Source organism: Canis aureus, unplaced genomic scaffold (genome assembly GCF_053574225.1).
Source record: "Canis aureus isolate CA01 unplaced genomic scaffold, VMU_Caureus_v.1.0 ptg000263l_RagTag, whole genome shotgun sequence".
Taxonomy (NCBI): Eukaryota; Metazoa; Chordata; class Mammalia; order Carnivora; family Canidae; genus Canis; species Canis aureus.
In genome coordinates, this window is record NW_027554517.1 from 24,477 (window position 1) to 45,486 (window position 21,010).

At 39.2% G+C, this 21,010-nt stretch overlaps 1 pseudogene; it reads right to left on the reverse strand.

Annotated features, from left to right (window-relative positions):
* Positions 1–11,020: 11,020 nt before the first annotated feature.
* Positions 11,021–11,975, reverse strand: LOC144309933 (18S ribosomal RNA; annotated as a pseudogene).
* Positions 11,976–21,010: the final 9,035 nt, after the last annotated feature.

Genomic DNA, 21,010 nt, shown 5'->3' on the forward strand with positions numbered 1-21,010 from the left:
AAGATTATTGAGAAGTAGTCTAATTTAAAACTCATGGATAGTTTTATGGTCTGGATTGTTATTCAATGTCAGTTTGAAACAATTGTTTCCTGTCCTGAGTAGATGAATATTATTGTGGGAATTATGCTAATTATGAATGCGTAAGAAGTAGCGGTTTTTACATAGTATGGGTATAGCTTATTTTTGTAGAGTTTAGTAGAGGTTATAATGATGGGCAAAGTAAGAATGACTAGAGCTGTGATTATGCATGAAGTAAATATATTTATTACTTTTATTTGGAGTTGCACCAATTTTTTGGTTCCTAAGACCAATGGATTACTTCTATCCTATAAAAGTTGAAAAAGCCATGTTCTTATACATGGGAGCATGAGTTAGCAGTTCTTGCAGTACTTTTTCGGTAAGCAAAAAGGTTTGAGCTTTTATTATTAGATTCACAATCTAATGTTTTTGTTAAACTATGCTTACAGTAGATGGGACCGAGAATAATTTTAGGGTTAAGGGATAGGAGGAGTAGAGGCAGTAGATGCAAGGTTATTAGGGCATTTTCTCGTGTGAATGACGGTTTGATATTTTTGATATGGTGGGAATATTTACCACGCTGTGTGGTGATTAGTATATAAAGTGAGTATAGGGCAGTGATGGTGATGTTAATTCCTATTAGAATAATAGTAATGTTGGATCATGAGAATGAGGATATCACTACAAATAGTTCTCCGATAAGATTAATTGTTGGAGGAAGAGCCAGATTTGTGAGGCTTGCTAATAACCATCAGGCTGCTATCAGGGGAAGGAGGGTTTGAAGTCCTCGTGCGAGAATCATAGTACGGCTATGGATTCGTTCGTAATTGGAGTTGGCTAAGCAGAATAGCATCGAGGATGTTAAACCATGGGCAATTATTAGGGCTGTTGCACCTATATAACTTCATGGTGTTTGAATAAGAACCGCTACAATAACGAGTGCCATATGACTAACTGAGGAGTATGCAATTAGGGATTTTAGATCTGTTTGACGGAGACAGATAGAGCTTGTTATGATTATGCCTCATAGAGATAATATTATGAAAGGATACGCTATGAAGTTGGTCAGGGGGTTTAGTAGGGTTGTAATTCGTATCATGCCATAGCCTCCTAATTTCAGGAGTACGGCGGCAAGTACCATGGAGCCGGCAATAGGGGCCTCTACGTGTGCTTTTGGTAGTCACAAGTGGAGGCCGTATAGAGGTATCTTTACTATGAATGCTATCATGCATGCCAATCATAAGAAAACATTAGATCAGGAGTTTGGCAGAGGTTGAATTCAGTATTGAATTATGAGAAAATTTAGGGAGCCCATGAAATTGTGGATGTAAAGGAGAGCTACTAGGAGTGGGAGAGATCCTATTAAAGTATAAAATAAGAAGTAGAGCCCTGCGTTTAGTCGTTCAGTTTGATTCCCCCATCGGGTAATAATGATCAGGGTTGGGATTAGTGTTGCCTCAAATAGGATGTAAAAGAAGATAAGTTCAGAGGCGGTGAAAGTTATAATTAGGAACAACTGGAGAAGAATCAGTATTGAAATATATAGTTTTTTTCGAGTTAAGGGTTCTTTTGATAAATGGTGTTGGCTTGCTATAAGTATAAGGGGTAGAAGTCATGTTGTAAGTGCTAGTAGCGGTGCTGATAGGGAGTCAGAGAAAAATATTAAGGAGGGGTTCAATGTATTATCATTTGGTTGATTCAGGTAGAATAAGCTGATTAAGCTGATTAGCAAACCATATGTTGTCGTGTTAATTCAGATTATGTTAGGCTTTGATACTCATGTAAGGGGGATCAGTATGATAGTGGGGATGATAATTTTTAGCATTGTAAGAGGTTTAGGTTTTGTACGTAATCAGTCCCGTAGGTGTTAGATACTATAACTAGTAGAGATAGTCCTAATGCTGCTTCGCAGGCAGCAAATACTAGTAGTACGATTGGTATCATGCTGGCTAATGTAAGGTGGTTGTTGAGAATAGTTACAGATATTATTACAAATAGTGATAATATTATGCCCTCTAAGCATAGTAGCGATGATATTAGGTGTGATCGATAAACAAGTATACCTATTAGAGAAAGAATGAATGCCAGAAAGATATTAATAATACTATGGACATATGATAATTATGAGATAAATCATAATCTAATGAGTCGAAATCATTTGTTTTGGCTTAAACTAATTATCATATTCGGTTCATTCTAGCCCCTTTTCGGTTCATTCGTACGCTAGGCTTGCAGCTAGGAGGGAGATTAGTAGGAGTGCTATGATAAGTATTGTTGTCAACTTGTTGGTTTGTGACGCTCAGGGAAGTGGGAGTAGGAGTGCGATTTCTAGGTCGAAAAGCAGGAATGTGATGGCAACTAGGAAGAATTTTATAGAGAAAGGTAGGCGAGCAGATCCCATGGGGTCAAAACCACATTCGTAGGGGCTTGTCTTGTCTGTATAAATATTTAGTTGGGGAAGTCAGAATGCGATTAGTACAAGTAAGGACGCTAGGGTTACATTAGTTATCAAGGTTAGTATTACGTTTATTACTTCTTTCCAGGTTGATCTGGAGCTAACTGATTGGAAGTCAATTGTACTAGTTATACTAAAGAAATAGGATCCTCATCAATAAATAGATACATATAAGAATAGTCAGACTACATCAACAAAGTGTCAATATCATGCAGCGGCTTCAAATCCGAAGTGGTGGTTTGATGTGAAGTGGTAGTATAGTTGTCGGAGAAAGCACACGATAAGGAATGTGGAGCCAATAATTACATGTAGTCCGTGAAACCCAGTAGCTATAAAAAAGGTAGATCCGTACACTCCGTCGGAGATTGTAAAAGATGTCTCGTAGTATTCGGAGGCCTGTAATAGTGTAAAATATACGCCTAAGGAGATTGTAATAAATAGGCCTTGAAGTATGTGTTTACGATTGCCTTCTATTAAACTATGATGGGCTCAAGTAATAGATACTCCGGAGGCTAGGAGGACTGAGGTGTTGAGTAGAGGAACTTCTAGTGGGTTAAGAGGAATAATGCCGGTGGGAGGTCAGCAACCTCCAAGTTCAGGAGTAGGGGCTAGGCTGGAATGGTAAAAGGCTCAAAAGAAGCCTGCAAAGAAAAATACTTCTGATACAATAAAAAGAACTATTCCGTACCGTAGTCCTTTTTGTACAATAGGGGTGTGATGTCCTTGGAATGTGCCTTCTCGGATCACATCTCGTCATCACTGGTATATGGTTAGCAGGTTGGTTGTGAATCCTAATGTAAGTAGGGATATTGAGTTATAGTGAAATCATATGATAAGACCCGATGTTATAAGAAGGGCAGAAAGGGCTCCTGTTAGCGGTCATGGGCTTGGGTTAACTATATGGTAAGCGTGAGTTTGGTGGGTCATTAGGTGTTGTCATGTAAGTATAGACTTACTAGTAAGGTAAAGACATAGGCTTGAATTAAGGCAACAGCAAACTCTAGAATCGTAAATAGAATTAAAATAATAAAAGTGATGAAAGCTGTGGTCGCGCTAATATTAATAAGAGCTAAGGTAGCCCCTCCAATCAAATGGATTAGGAGGTGTCCTGCAGTAATATTGGCGGTTAATCGAACGGCTAGAGCTATGGGTTGAATGAATAGACTAATAGTTTCGATGATTACTAGTATTGGAATTAGGGGAAGAGGGGTGCCTTGGGGTAGAAAGTGTGCCAAGGATGCTTTGGTCTTATAGCGGAAACCGGTAATTACTGTCCCTGCTCATAGGGGGATTGCTATTCCGAGGTTTATAGAGAGTTGTGTCGTGGGCGTAAATGAGTGGGGTAGTAGTCCAAGTAGGTTAGTTGAACCAATGAATAGAATTAGTGATATAAGTATGAGAGCTCAGGTTCGTCCCTTTTGATTATGAATTGCTAGTATTTGTTTTGATGTTAATTGAATTAATCATTGCTGAATGGAGATTAACCGATTATTGATTAGGCGATTGGGTGCTGGGAATAAAATGGAAGGGAATATGACGATCAGTACTACAATAGGGAGACCTATTATTGAGGGGGCAGCGAAAGAGGCGAATAAATTTTCGTTCATTTGTTTTCTCAAGGATTATGTTGACTAGTGATTTTAGTAGACTTGGTTATTGGGTTTTCCGGGTAGTGGTGATTTGAAATTTTTAGTTGGAATAGAATGAAGAGGGTGAGAAATATTGAAAAGATTATAATAAATCAGGTGGATGTGTCTAGCTGTGGCATTTCATTAAGGGGAGGTTAAAACTCCCAGTCTTTAACTTAAAAGGTTAATGCTTTATAGCTTCTTAATGAGTAAGTCTAGTCTAGGTTATACTATTAAGGCAGATCAGGTTTCAAAATAAGATAGGGGGACTATTTCAAGAACAATGGGTATAAAGCTATGGTTAGATCCGCAGATTTCAGAGCACTGGCCATAATACAGTCCCGGTCGTATGGCTATAAGGGTGGTTTGGTTTAGTCGTCCTGGAATAGCGTCAGTTTTTAGACCTAGTGATGGAACAGCTCATGAATGCAAAACGTCTTCTGAAGAAATAAGTATTCGGATGGTTATTTCTATTGGGAGGACAACTCGGTTGTCTACTTCTAATAGTCGGAGTTCTCCTGGCTTTAATTCTTGTGTTGGGATTATGTAGGAGTCAAAGTTTAAGTCTTCATAATCAGTATATTCATAGCTTCAGTATCATTGGTGGCCTATTGTTTTCACGGTTAAAGAGGGGTTATTGATTTCGTCTATTATATAAAGGATTCGGAGGGAAGGTAGAGCGATTAGGATTAGGATAATGGCGGGTAGGATAGTTCATACTGTTTCTACTTCCTGTGCGTCTATTGTGCTTGTATGAGTTAATTTTGTAGTCAATATTAGGGAAATGATGTAGAGAACTAAAGAACTGATTAAGAATACAATTATTAGTGTATGGTCATGAAAATGAAGTAGCTCCTCTATAATAGGGGAGGTTGCGTCCTGTAATCCGAGTTGAAATGGGTACGCCATAGAGGTATATAGGGGTTTCACCTATAATTTAACCTTGACAAAGTTATGTAATATTTTACTAATACCTCCTGATTGAGAAAGACATAGTGGTTATGACATTGGCTTGAAACCAATTTTAGGGGGTTCGATTCCTTCCTTTCTTATTTTTGGATTACATATGTAGGTTCTTCGAACGTGTGATATGGAGGGGGACATCCATGTAGTCATTCAATATTAGTTGTAGTAAGTTCTACTATAGCAACTTCTCGTTTGGATGCAAAGGCCTCTCAGATTATAAAAATTATAAGCATCACCGCTGTAAGCGAGATAAACGATCCTATAGAGGAGACGGTATTTCAGGTGGTATATGCATCTGGATAGTCAGAGTACCGACGAGGTATTCCGGATAAACCTAGGAAATGCTGAGGGAAGAAAGTTATATTTACTCCCACAAATATAATTGTAAAGTGAATCTTTGCTCAAGTATCGTTAAGAGTATAACCTGAGAATAAGGGGAATCAGTGGGCAAATCCTCCCATAATGGCAAAAACTGCTCCCATTGAGAGCACATAGTGAAAATGAGCTACAACATAATACGTATCATGAAGAACGATGTCTAAGGACGAATTAGCTAGGACAATGCCTGTTAGCCCGCCTACTGTGAATAAGAAAATAAACCCTAAAGCTCATAGCATAGCTGGAGATCATTTAATATTGCCTCCGTGAAGTGTTGCCAGTCAACTAAATACTTTTACTCCTGTTGGAATAGCGATAATTATAGTGGCGGATGTGAAGTATGCTCGTGTGTCTACGTCTATTCCTACAGTAAACATATGGTGAGCTCATACGATAAAGCCTAAAAACCCAATAGATATTATTGCCCATACTATTCCTATATAGCCGAAAGGCTCTTTTTTCCCTGAGTAGTAAGTGACAATGTGAGAAATTATTCCGAACCCTGGCAGGATAAGAATGTAAACTTCAGGATGTCCGAAGAATCAGAATAAGTGTTGATATAGGATAGGGTCTCCTCCTCCAGCGGGATCGAAAAATGTCGTATTAAGATTACGGTCTGTTAAAAGTATTGTAATTCCAGCAGCCAGTACAGGCAGGGATAGTAGGAGTAGAACTGCTGTAATTAGTACTGATCATACAAATAGGGGGGTTTGATACTGGGATATTGCAGGGGGTTTTATGTTGATAATAGTAGTAATGAAATTAATTGCCCCTAAAATAGAAGAGACTCCGGCTAAATGTAAGGAGAAAATTGTAAGATCAACGGATGCTCCTGCATGGGCCAGATTGCCAGCCAGTGGGGGGTAAACGGTCCACCCCGTTCCTGCACCTGCTTCTACCATAGAAGATGCTAATAGTAGAAGAAAAGATGGAGGAAGAAGTCAGAAGCTCATGTTATTTATTCGGGGGAATGCCATGTCCGGAGCACCAATTATTAATGGCACTAGTCAGTTTCCAAAGCCCCCAATTATAATGGGCATGACTATGAAGAAGATTATTACGAAAGCATGGGCGGTTACGACGACGTTATAAATTTGATCGTCGCCTAGTAAAGTACCGGGCTGACCTAGTTCGGCTCGGATGAGGAGGCTCAAGGCAGTGCCTACTATGCCGGCTCATGCTCCAAATAGTAAGTATAAAGTACCAATATCTTTGTGATTAGTAGAGAACAGTCATCGGTTAATGAACATAGGTAAAATGGCTGATAAAAGCATTAGACTGTAAATCTAAAAATAGAGGTTTAAGTCCTCTTTTTGCCAAGCTCTGTGGTGAATTTTCATATTGAATTGCAAATTCAAAGAAGCAGCCTAGACGCCGCCGGGGCTTCTCCCGCCTTTTTTTTCTACGCGGCGGGAGAAGGTAGATTGAAGCCAGTTACTAGGGTATTTAGCTGTTAACTAAAATTTCGTGAGGTAGAAGCTCACCAATCTAGGGAGGGCTTAGCTTAATTAAAGTGTTTGATTTGCATTCAATTGATGTAAGATAGATTCTTGCAGCCCTTAGAGGTGATTTGGTCAGGGGTTAAGTGTATAGCACTTGCTTAGAGCTTTGAAGGCTCTTGGTCTGGTCTAACCTAAACTCCTAGTCCAAGACTGATAATATAGGTGTTAGCGGGAGTAGTATAGTTGAGATAATGATTAAGGGGGGTAGTAGGGTTGCCTTTTTTGTGTACTCGAATTGTCATTTTATTTTTATGTTATTTGTGGACGGGAATATGGTAAGTGCGGTGCTATATGTGAGTCGCAGGTAGAAATATAAGTTAAGTAGAGCGGTGATGGCTATTAGTGTTGGAATAATAATTATGTTATTTTTTGTTAATTCTTGAATAATTATTCATTTAGGGATGAAGCCAGATAATGGGGGTAGTCCTCCTAGGGATAATATTAAGATTAAGATTATGGAGGTGATTAGGGGAAATTTATTTCATATGTGGGATAAGGATAAGGTTGTGGTGGATGAGTTTAATATGAATAGTATGAAGGTAGATAGTGTTATTAGAATATATAAAGTTAAGTTTAGGATTATTATTGTAGGGTTGTAAATAATGATAGCGGCTATTCAGCCTATGTGGGCAATGGAGGAGTATGCTATGATTTTTCGTAGTTGAGTTTGATTTAGTCCGCCTCAGCCTCCTACTAGAACGGATGCGAGGGCTATTAGTATAAGAAGGTTGGTGTTAATTGATGGGGAGATTTGATATAGGATGGATATAGGTGCGATTTTTTGTCATGTTAGTAGGATTATTCCTGATATAAGTGTTACTCCTTGTGCTACTTCGGGAACTCAGAAGTGGAATGGAGATAGGCCTAGTTTTATTGTTAGGGCGGTGGTTATTATGATGGATGCGATGGGGTTTGAGATTTTTGAGATTACTCATTGGCCGGAGTAAAGAAGGTTAATGGTGACTCCTATTATTAGTAATATTGAGGCAGTAGCTTGTGTAAGAAAATATTTTGTAGAGGCTTCTATGGCTCGTGGATTATACTTTTTTATGAGGATAGGGATGATGGCTAGCATGTTTATTTCGAATCCAATTCAGATCAGTAATCAGTGCGAGCTTAGTATGACGATTATGGTCCCTGCCATGATAGTTGCTATAATAATAGTGAGAATAGGGGGTTTTATTAGTACGGGAAGGGTATAAACCAACATTTTCGGGGTATGGGCCCGATAGCTTAATTTAGCTGACCTTACTGTAGAATATAGTGTAAGTTTGGTAGCACGAAGATCTTTGAATTCTTAAGATTAGGTTCGAAGCCTATTATTCTAGAAATAAGAGGATTTAAACCTCTATTATTTACTCTATCAAAGTAACTCTTTTATCAGACATATTTCTTATGTTTGGGGTGGGATACTCGCGGTAATAATGGGTAAGGCAACATGTCATATGCATAGGGCTAAAGTTAGGGGTAGAAAATTTTTTCACAATAAGTGTATTAATTGATCATAGCGGAATCGAGGGTATGATGCTCGAATTCATAGGAAGCAGATAGTTAGTAAGAGGGTTTTTATAGTGAAGTTAATAGAGTAGAGTTCTGGTATAAATGGGTTGTGGAATGCACCGAAGAATAGAATTGTTGTGAGGATATTTATTATAATGATATTTGCGTACTCTGCTAGAAAGAATAGGGCAAAAGGACCCGCTGCATACTCTACGTTAAATCCAGAAACTAGTTCGGATTCTCCTTCAGTTAAGTCGAAGGGGGCTCGGTTAGTTTCTGCTAGAGTAGAAATGAATCATATCATGGCTAGGGGCCAGGCCGGAAAGATTAGTCATATATGTTCTTGGGTGATAATTAGTGTGGATAGTGTAAATGACCCGTTTATTAGGAGGACTGATAGGAGAATGATTGCTAGTGTTACTTCATATGAGATTGTTTGAGCTACTGCTCGGAGGGCTCCGATTAGAGCGTATTTGGAGTTTGAGGCTCATCCTGACCAAAGGATGGAGTATACGGCGAGACTTGATATTGCTAGTATGAATAGGACTCCTAAGTTTATATTAATGAGTGGGTAGGGCATTGGGAGAGGGATTCATATAGTTAGGGCTAGTGATAGAGCTAGAATGGGGGCTAGAATGAATATTGATATGGAGGATGTAAGTGGTCGTAGAGGTTCTTTTGTGAAGAGTTTTACTGCATCTGCGATTGGTTGAAGGAGGCCGTAGGGGCCTACGATATTAGGCCCTTTTCGAAGTTGTATGTAGCCTAAGACTTTTCGTTCAACGAGGGTGAGGAAGGCTACGGCAAGAAGGATTGGGATGATAAGAGAGATAATGTTGATAAAGAACATTTTGTTAGGGAGAGGAATTGAACCTCTGATAATAAAGGTTTAAGTTTTACGCAGTTACCGGGCTCTGCCACCCTAACAAAGCCCCTTTTCTCGGGCTTATGAGGAGATAAACTGGTTAGATTGAGTTGACTTCATCTATTAGTTTTAAGGCGCCTTTGTGAGGTAGGCCTTACATCCCTTGTCCTTTCGTACTGGGGGAGGTTATATAATAGATAGAAACCGACCTGGATTACTCCGGTCTGAACTCAGATCACGTAGGACTTTAATCGTTGAACAAACGAACCCTTAATAGCTGCTGCACCATTAGGATGTCCTGATCCAACATCGAGGTCGTAAACCCTATTGTCGATATGGACTCTTGAATAGGATTGCGCTGTTATCCCTAGGGTAACTTGTTCCGTTGATCAAAAATTATTGGATCAATAAGTGATGTTATATTTTGACTTGTGGGTCTAAATTTTAATCACTCGGGAGTTTTTTTATATTCCGAGGTCACCCCAACCTAAATTGCTAACCCACAATAATGGTGTAATGTTATGCCTTGTAGGTATTTAGTATCCATAAGTTTGGGTTAGTTAATTAAAGCTCCATAGGGTCTTCTCGTCTTATTGTGGCATTCCCGCCTCTTCACGGGAAGGTCAATTTCACTGATTGGGAATAAGAGACAGTTAAACCCTCGTGTGGCCATTCATACAAGTCCTTATTTAGAGAACAAATGATTATGCTACCTTTGCACGGTCAGGATACCGCGGCCGTTAAACAAGTGTCACTGGGCAGGCAGTGCCTCCAATACTAGAAATGCTGGAGGTGATGTTTTTGGTAAACAGGCGGGGTTTGTGTTTGCCGAGTTCCTTTTACTCCTTTTAATCTTTCCTTAAATGCATGCCTGTGTTGGGTTAACAATAGGGTAGATAAGTATTTCATTTTTGGGTTGATATTATCAGATTGTTAACTATCAGTGGTCTATCCGTTTCTGATATAAGCTTATGCGGGGAGAAAATAGTTCTTGTTACTCATACTAGCATTGTTGCTTCTATATTTAAATAGAATGGCCCAGGAGGTATAATTAGGAGTTGATGTAATATGATTGGGATTAAGTTATATTGTTTGTTGAGCTGGAACGCTTTCTCAATTGGTGGCTGCTTTTAAGCCAACTATGGTGATGTTAGTATATACTCTCTAATAAAGGTTGTATCCTGATTCTAAGAAGCTGTACCTTCTTAGACTATATTTTAAATTTACATTAAAATTTTGTTTTTTTTAGGTAAATTTAAAGTTGAACTAAAATTCTGTTTGTGGGCAACCAGCTATCACCAGGCTCGTTAGGCTTTTCACCTCTACCCACAAATCTTCTCACTATTTTGCTACATAGATGAGTTGATCCTTTTAGATTGTTTATGGGTAGCTCGTCTGGTTTCGGGGAGCTTAGCTTAAGTTCTCTTTGTTAAGTCGTTTCTGGCTAGTTCATTATGCAAAAGGTAAAAGGGGTAATCTTTGCTGTTTAATACTGTTAAGATGTCTTTCATCATTCCCTTACGGTACTATCTCTATCGCTCCAATTAAAATTTCTATCTCCTATACTTTTATTATTTAACTAAATGTTTTACTTTATATGTCTGTGATACTTAAGTTTGGGGTTAGTTGGGCTAGCTTTTGTTCAAAGTGGTCATAAGTAATGAAATCTTCTGGGTGTAGGCCAGACGCTTTAGTTAAGCTACACTTTGATTAATCCAAGCACACCTTCCGGTATGCTTACCTTGTTACGACTTGTCTCCTCTTGTGTCTTAGTTAAGTTAATATGGTTATGGTTGTGTCTTATTACTTGAGGAGGGTGACGGGCGGTGTGTGCGTGCTTCATGGCCCTATTCAATTAAGCTCTCTATTCTTAATTTACTACTAAATCCTCCTTCAGTTTTTAATTTCATAAAAACGTTCGTGGAATGTTCTTGGGTAGAAAATGTAGCCCATTTCTTCCCACCCCATAAGTTACACCTTGACCTAACTTTTTTATGTAAAATGATTGTGCTTACTATTCTACCTTTTGAGGGTTTGCTGAAGATGGCGGTATATAGACTGAATTAGCAAAGGGTGGTGAGGTTTATCGGGGTTTATCGATTATAGAACAGGCTCCTCTAGAGGGATATAAAGCACCGCCAAGTCCTTTGAGTTTTAAGCTATTGCTAGTAGTCCTCTGGCGAATTATTTTGTTGTAAAATTATCTATGTTTAGGGCTAAGCATAGTGGGGTATCTAATCCCAGTTTGGGTCTTAGCTATCGTGTAGTCAGATTATTATAAAGTCACTTTCGTGGTCTATTTTATGGTAACTGTAGCTTTTTACGGCTTAGTTAAGTTTTAACTTTAGTGCAAAGGTATCTTAAACACGCTTTACGCCGTGGGCCTATTAGTTTGGGTTAATCGTATGACCGCGGTGGCTGGCACGAAATTTACCAACCCTTTTTAGTATGGCTTAGTCAAACTTTCGTTTATGGCTTAATTTTTATCACTGCTGTATCCCGTGGGGGTGTGGCTTAGCAAGGTGTTATGAGCTACTTAAGAGTGTGCTTGATACCTGCTCCTTTAGATCACTGCTGATTTTAAGGGCATTCTCACTGGGGCGTGGAGACTTGCATGTGTAAGTCTACTAAGAACTAATAGGAAGGCTAGGACCAAACCTTTGTGTTTATGGAGTCGTGCGACTCATCTTGGCATTTTCAGTGCCTTGCTTTATTAATTAAGCTACATTAACTTATACTGAAATTGTAGTGTGTATAATAAATAAAATACATAGTAAATATGAGAGGAAAAAAAAAGGCTATAGATAGACCACCGAGATCGAATGCGTTGTAAGACTGGTTGTGTTAAGTTAACTAGAGTAAGCAATACATTTGGTAATACAATTTAAAATAAAGGCTTGTGATTATTGTATGCACTTAGTCCTGTTTTTGGGGTTTGGGCTAGGACATAAATAAGTGTATAATAGATGACATGAGTTATGGGGGGTAAGGGGGGTTTGTATAAGTTAACTTAATGTCTTGCGCGTGTACGTACGTGTACACACGTGTACGTACGTGTACACACGTGTACGTACGTGTACACACGTGTACGTACGTGTACGCTACGTGTACGTACGTGTACACACGTGTACGTACGTGTGTACACACGTGTTACGTACGTGTACACACGTGTACGTACGTGTACACACGTGTACGTACGTGTACACACGTGTACGTACGGTACACACGTGTACGTACGTGTACACACGTGTACGTACGTGTACACACGTGTACGTACGTGTACACACGTGTACGTACGTGTACACACGTGTGTCCTAGAATTATATGTCCTGAAACCATTGACTGAATAGCACCTTGATTTTATGCGTGAGTTGATAAATGATAATGAATAAGTCCAGCTACAAGTTATTTGACATTAGGCCGCGACGGGCATATTCCCTGAGAGCAGAAGATAAGTTAGAGTTAGTGCCGTTGCGGTCATAGATGAGTGATAGCAGATTCCCCCCCTAAAAATAAAAGATACCAAATGCATGACACCACAGTTATGTGTGATCATGGGCTGATTAGTCACTAGTCCATCGAGATGTCCCATTTGCGAGAATTAGTAGGATTGGAATAAATAGAGTCATGGCCCTGAGGTAAGAACCAGATGCCAGGTATAGTTTCATGATAGTAACCCCCACATTAGCATGGGCCCGGAGCGAGAAGAGTGACATTACAGGCAAGGATTGATGGTTTCTCGAGGCATGGTGATTAAGCCCTTATTGGACTAAGTGATATGCATCTAGTTACTGTTGAGGATCAATGGGTTGTGGAATTGGACTAGACATGTCCTATGTAAAGATATAATATCATGTACATGCTTATATGCATGGGGCAAGCCATTAATGCACGACGTACATAGGGGAGGGAAAGAAGGATTTTTTGGAGATACTGACATAGCACAGTAGAGGTGGTCCAATATATGAATGTAGGGGTGTCAGGGAATAGTTTAAGAAGAATTTCAGCTTTGGGTGCTGATGGTGGAGCAAGAGCTTCTTCCTTGAGTCTTAGGGAGGGCGACTACTCTCCATTTTTGGTTTACAAGACCAAGGTAATGATTATACTACAAAGACTCTTCATTTTAGAAGATTATTTTCGATAACGCTAATTGTTGGCATTAGAATCAATAGGATGGTGAAATATAGAATTGAGGCGACCTGTCCGATAATGATGAAAGGGTGTTCAACTGGCTGTCCTCCAATCCCAAGTTAAAGTGAGAAGATCGGCGACTAAAAGTCAGAATAGGCATTGGCTGAGGGGTCGGAATATTATACTGCGTTGCTTAGATGTGTGGAGGAATGGAATGAATGCTAAAATTAGGATGGAGAATACTAGGGCGAGTACACCTCCTAATTTATTAGGGATAGATCGTAGGATGGCATAGGCGAATAGGAAGTATCATTCAGGTTTGATATGTGGAGGGGTGTTTAGGGGGTTTGCAGGGGTGTAGTTGTCTGGATCTCCTAATAGGTCTGGTGAAAATAAAACTAGTGATATTAAGACTAGGAGCAGGAGTAGGATTCCTAGGATATCTTTAATTGTGTAGTAGGGGTGAACGGAATTTTGTCTGAGTCTGATGTGATTCCTGAGGGGTTGTTGGATCCGGTTTTGTGTAGAAATAGGAGGTGTACTATTGCTAGAGCTGCGATGATGAATGGAAAGATAAAATGAAATGCAAAGAATCGTGTTAAGGTTGCTTTGTCTACTGAGAAGCCACCTCAGATTCACTCTACTAAGTTGGTTCCGATATAGGGGATGGCGGAGAGAAGGTTAGTGATTACAGTTGCCCCTCAAAATGATATTTGTCCTCACGGCAGTACATAGCCTATGAATGCTGTGGCTATGGTTGCGAATAGTAGTACAATTCCAATGTTTCATGTTTCTATGAATACATAGGATCCATAGTATAGGCCTCGTCCCACATGTATGAATAGGCAGATGAAGAATATGGAAGCGCCATTTGCATGTATATAGCGGATAATTCAGCCGTAGTTAACGTCTCGACAGATGTGGGTGACCGATGAAAAAGCTGTGGCCGTGTCCGATGTGTAGTGTATAGCTAGAAATAAACCTGTTAGAATCTGTAGAATCAAGCATACTCCTAATAGGACCCGAAATTCCATCAAGCAGAGATGTTAGATGGCGCTGGGAGGTCAATGAATGAATTGTTGACAATTTTGGCTAGTGGGTGGGTTTTTCGAATGTTGGTCATTAATGTTCTTATAGTTGAAATACAACGATGATTTTTCATGTCATTAGTCATGGTTAAATTCCATGTAGGAATAATGATAACATACATTGTATTTATTTTAAGTATCGTTTTTGTGATGAGTTTTGTGGGTTTTGCCACTAAACCATCTCCTATTTATGGTGGGCTTGTGCTAATTATTAGCGGTGGATTGGTTGTGCGATTGTTCTGAATTTTGGGGGTTCTTTTTTAGGGCTGATTGTGTTTTTAATTTATTTGGGGGGTATATTAGTAGTATTTGGTTATACAACTGCTATGGCTACTGAGCAATACCCTGAGGTGTGAGTTTCAAATAAGGCTGTTCTAGCGGCTTTTATTACTGGTCTATTGTCTGAGTTGTTGACTGCTTGCTATATTTTGAAGGATGATGAGGTGGAGGTAGTATTAAAGTTTAATGGAATAGGGGATTGGGTAATTTATGATACGGGGGACTCTGGGTTTTTTAGTGAAGAGGCTATGGGTATTGCGGCTTTATATAGTTATGGAACCTGGTTGGTGATTGTTACAGGTTGGTCGCTGTTAACTGGTGTGTTGGTTATCATGGAAGTTACCCGTGGTAATTAAGGATTAGTAGGCTGAGAATTATAGTTAGTATGAACGATAGGAAATAGAGCTTGATGAGACCCTTTTGATTTGAAATAAGGGTAGAAGATTTTATTTGGAAATACGAGATTGATTTGGGTAGGATGTTTTCTAGTCAGATGGAGTCCAGAAGTATAGATGCTGATTTCTGGCTGATGGTTAAACTTGTTTTAGGTGTGAGGCGGTGCATAATGGTTGGATAATAGCCAAGGAGGGTGGAAAATTTAAAGTAATTAGATGGATAGTTAAATTTGAGTCCTTGTATGGTAAGGTTTAGTTCTAGTGCCAGGATGAAACCCAAGATAGTTACTGCAAGGGCTATCATTTTTAGATAATGAGGCATAGTTATCTGTGGGATGGTGGTGGGTGTGATGCTGTGGGAGATAATGTATCCTGCAAATACACTTCCGATAAGGAGTCGTTTAATAGAGTAATTAGGAGAGGATTATTCTCGTTGATAAGGATTATAGGGGAGAAGCGGGGCTGGCCTAGTAGAGCGAAGAATATAATTCGGGTGCTGTAGGCAGCGGTTAGGGATGTGGCAACGAGTGTAATTAAGAGGGCTCAGGCGTTGGTATTCGACGTGTTAGCGGACTCGATGATCAGGTCTTTGGAGTAGAATCCTGTAAGGAAAGGTATGCCTGTTAATGCGAGGCTTCCGACAATCAGGGAAGTTGTGGTGAAGGGAAGGACTTTAAATAGGCCACCTATCTTTCGAATGTCTTGTTCATCGTTTAGGCTGTGGATAATTGACCCTGAACATATGAATAACATAGCTTTAAAAAATGCGTGAGTGCAGATGTGTAAGAAGGCTAGGTAAGGCTGGTTAATGCAATTGTTACTATTATTAGGCCTAGTTGGCTTGAGGTAGAGAACGCTACAATTTTTTTGATATCGTTCTGTGTAAGAGCGCAGATTGCAGTAAATAGTGTAGTAATAGCCCCTAAGCATAAAGTGAGGGTTTGAATAGTTTGATTATGCTCTATTAGTGGATGAAAGCGGATAAGAAGAAATACTCCTGCTACAACTATTGTGCTTGAGTGAAGTAGGGCTGATACAGAGTGGGGCCTTCTATGGCTGAGGGGAGTCAGGGATGTAAGCCGAATTGAGCAGATTTACCGGTAGCTGCTAATAGTAAGCCAAGTAGCGGCAAATTAAAATTATCGTTTGTTGTAATAAAGATTTGTTGAAGGTCTCATGTGTTTAAGTTCAATAGAAACCATGCTATGGTTATAATGAAGCCTACATCTCCAATACGGTTATAGAGGATAGCTTGTAGGGCAGCTGTATTTGCATCGGTTTCGGCCGTATCATCATCCAATAAGTAAAAATGATATAATGCCAACTCCTTCTCAGCCAATGAATAGTTGGAATATGTTGTTTGCGGTGACTAAGACTATTATAGTAATAAGAAATAAGAGAAGATACTTGAAAAATCGGTTAATATAAGGATCGGAGTGTATATATCATATAGAAAACTCTATAATAGACCACGTGACAAAAAGGGCTACGGGCACAAAGATTATTGAGAAGTAGTCTAATTTAAAACTCATGGATAGTTTTATGGTCTGGATTGTTATTCAATGTCAGTTTGAAACAATTGTTTCCTGTCCTGAGTAGATGAATATTATTGTGGGAATTATGCTAATTATGAATGCGTAAGAAGTAGCGGTTTTACATAGTATGGGTATAGCTTATTTTTGTAGAGTTTAGTAGAGGTTATAATGATGGGCAAAGTAAGAATGACTAGAGCTGTGATTATGCATGAAGTAAATATATTATTACTTTTATTTGGAGTTGCACCAATTTTTTGGTTCCTAAGACCAATGGATTACTTCTATCCTATAAAAGTTGAAAAAGCCATGTTCTTATACATGGGAGCATGAGTTAGCAGTTCTTGCAGTACTTTTTCGGTAAGCAAAAAGGTTTGAGCTTTTATTATTAGATTCACAATCTAATGTTTTTGTTAAACTATGCTTACAGTAGATGGGACCGAGAATAATTTTAGGGTTAAGGGATAGGAGGAGTAGAGGCAGTAGATGCAAGGTTATTAGGGCATTTTCTCGTGTGAATGACGGTTTGATATTTTTGATATGGTGGGAATATTTACCACGCTGTGTGGTGATTAGTATATAAAGTGAGTATAGGGCAGTGATGGTGATGTTAATTCCTATTAGAATAATAGTAATGTTGGATCATGAGAATGAGGATATCACTACAAATAGTTCTCCGATAAGATAATTGTTGGAGGAAGAGCCAGATTTGTGAGGCTTGCTAATAACCATCAGGCTGCTATCAGGGGAAGGAGGGTTTGAAGTCCTCGTGCGAGAATCATAGTACGGCTATGGATTCGTTCGTAATTGGAGTGGCTAAGCAGAATAGCATCGAGGATGTTAAACCATGGGCAATTATTAGGGCTGTTGCACCTATATAACTTCATGGTGTTTGAATAAGAACCGCTACAATAACGAGTGCCATATGACTAACTGAGGAGTATGCAATTAGGGATTTTAGATCTGTTTGACGGAGACAGATAGAGCTTGTTATGATTATGCCTCATAGAGATAATATTATGAAAGGATACGCTATGAAGTTGGTCAGGGGGTTTAGTAGGGTTGTAATTCGTATCATGCCATAGCCTCCTAATTTCAGGAGTACGGCGGCAAGTACCATGGAGCCGGCAATAGGGGCCTCTACGTGTGCTTTTGGTAGTCACAAGTGGAGGCCGTATAGAGGTATCTTTACTATGAATGCTATCATGCATGCCAATCATAAGAAAACATTAGATCAGGAGTTTGGCAGAGGTTGAATTCAGTATTGAATTATGAGAAAATTTAGGGAGCCCATGAAATTGTGGATGTAAAGGAGAGCTACTAGGAGTGGGAGAGATCCTATTAAAGTATAAAATAAGAAGTAGAGCCCTGCGTTTAGTCGTTCAGTTTGATTCCCCCATCGGGTAATAATGATCAGGGTTGGGATTAGTGTTGCCTCAAATAGGATGTAAAAGAAGATAAGTTCAGAGGCGGTGAAAGTTATAATTAGGAACAACTGGAGAAGAATCAGTATTGAAATATATAGTTTTTTTCGAGTTAAGGGTTCTTTTGATAAATGGTGTTGGCTGCTATAAGTATAAGGGGTAGAAGTCATGTTGTAAGTGCTAGTAGCGGTGCTGATAGGGAGTCAGAGAAAAATATTAAGGAGGGGTTCAATGTATTATCATTTGGTTGATTCAGGTAGAATAAGCTGATTAAGCTGATTAGCAAACCATATGTTGTCGTGTTAATTCAGATTATGTTAGGCTTTGATACTCATGTAAGGGGGATCAGTATGATAGTGGGGATGATAATTTTTAGCATTGTAAGAGGTTTAGGTTTTGTACGTAATCAGTCCCGTAGGTGTTAGATACTATAACTAGTAGAGATAGTCTAATGCTGCTTCGCAGGCAGCAAATACTAGTAGTACGATTGGTATCATGCTGGCTAATGTAAGGTGGTTGTTGAGAATAGTTACAGATATTATTACAAATAGTGATAATATTATGCCCTCTAAGCATAGTAGCGATGATATTAGGTGTGATCGATAAACAAGTATACCTATTAGAGAAAGAATGAATGCCAGAAAGATATTAATATATACTATGGACATATGATAATTATGAGATAAATCATAATCTAATGAGTCGAAATCATTTGTTTTGGCTTAAACTAATTATCATATTCGGTTCATTCTAGCCCCTTTTCGGTTCATTCGTACGCTAGGCTTGCAGCTAGGAGGGAGATTAGTAGGAGTGCTATGATAAGTATTGTTGTCAACTTGTTGGTTTGTGACGCTCAGGGAAGTGGGAGTAGGAGTGCGATTTCTAGGTCGAAAAGCAGGAATGTGATGGCAACTAGGAAGAATTTTATAGAGAAAGGTAGGCGAGCAGATCCCATGGGGTCAAAACCACATCGTAGGGGCTTGTCTTGTCTGTATAAATATTTAGTTGGGGAAGTCAGAATGCGATTAGTACAAGTAAGGACGCTAGGGTTACATTAGTTATCAAGGTTAGTATTACGTTTATTACTTCTTTCCAGGTTGATCTGGAGCTAACTGATTGGAAGTCAATTGTACTAGTTATACTAAAGAAATAGGATCCTCATCAATAAATAGATACATATAAGAATAGTCAGACTACATCAACAAAGTGTCAATATCATGCAGCGGCTTCAGATCCGAAGTGGTGGTTTGATGTGAAGTGGTAGTATAGTTGTCGGAGAAAGCACACGATAAGGAATGTGGAGCCAATAATTACATGTAGTCCGTGAAACCCAGTAGCTATAAAAAAAGTAGATCCGTACCTCCGTCGGAGATTGTAAAAGATGTCTCGTAGTATTCGGAGGCCTGTAATAGTGTAAAATATACGCCTAAGGAGATTGTAATAAATAGGCCTTGAAGTATGTGTTTACGATTGCCTTCTATTAAACTATGATGGGCTCAAGTAATAGATACTCCGGAGGCTAGGAGGACTGAGGTGTTGAGTAGAGGAACTTCTAGTGGGTTAAGAGGAATAATGCCGGTGGGAGGTCAGCAACCTCCAAGTTCAGGAGTAGGGGCTAGGCTGGAATGGTAAAAGGCTCAAAGAAGCCTGCAAAGAAAAATACTTCTGATACAATAAAAAGAACTATTCCGTACCGTAGTCCTTTTGTACAATAGGGGTGTGATGTCCTTGGAATGTGCCTTCTCGGATCACATCTCGTCATCACTGGTATATGGTTAGCAGGTTGGTTGTGAATCCTAATGTAAGTAGGGATATTGAGTTATAGTGAAATCATATGATAAGACCCGATGTTATAAGAAGGGCAGAAAGGGCTCCTGTTAGCGGTCATGGGCTTGGGTTAACTATATGGTAAGCGTGAGTTTGGTGGGTCATTAGGTGTTGTCATGTAAGTATAGACTTACTAGTAAGGTAAAGGACATAGGCTTGAATTAAGGCAACAGCAAACTCTAGAATCGTAAATAGAATTAAAATAATAAAAGTGATGAAAGCTGTGGTCGCGCTAATATTAATAAGAGCTAAGGTAGCCCCTCCAATCAAATGGATTAGGAGGTGTCCTGCAGTAATATTGGCGTTAATCGAACGGCTAGAGCTATGGGTTGAATGAATAGACTAATAGTTTCGATGATTACTAGTATTGGAATTAGGGGAAGAGGGGTGCCTTGGGGTAGAAAGTGTGCCAAGGATGCTTGGTCTTATAGCGGAAACCGGTAATTACTGTCCCTGCTCATAGGGGATTGCTATTCCGAGGTTTATAGAGAGTTGTGTCGTGGGCGTAAATGAGTGGGGTAGTAGTCCAAGTAGGTTAGTTGAACCAATGAATAGAATTAGTGATATAAGTATGAGAGCTCAGGTTCGTCCCTTTTGATTATGAATTGCTAGTATTTGTTTTGATGTTAATTGAATTAATCATTGCTGAATGGAGATTAACCGATTATTGATTAGGCGATTGGGTGCTGGGAATAAAATGGAAGGGAATATGACGATCAGTACTACAATAGGGAGACCTATTATTGAGGGGGCAGCGAAAGAGGCGAATAAATTTTCGTTCATTTGTTTTCTCAAGGATTATGTTGACTAGTGATTTTAGTAGACTTGGTTATTGGGTTTTCCGGGTAGTGGTGATTGAAATTTTTAGTTGGAATAGAATGAAGAGGGTGAGAAATATTGAAAAGATTATAATAAATCAGGTGGATGTGTCTAGCTGTGGCATTTCATTAAGGGGAGGTTAAAACTCCCAGTCTTTAACTTAAAAGGTTAATGCTTTATAGCTTCTTAATGAGTAAGTCTAG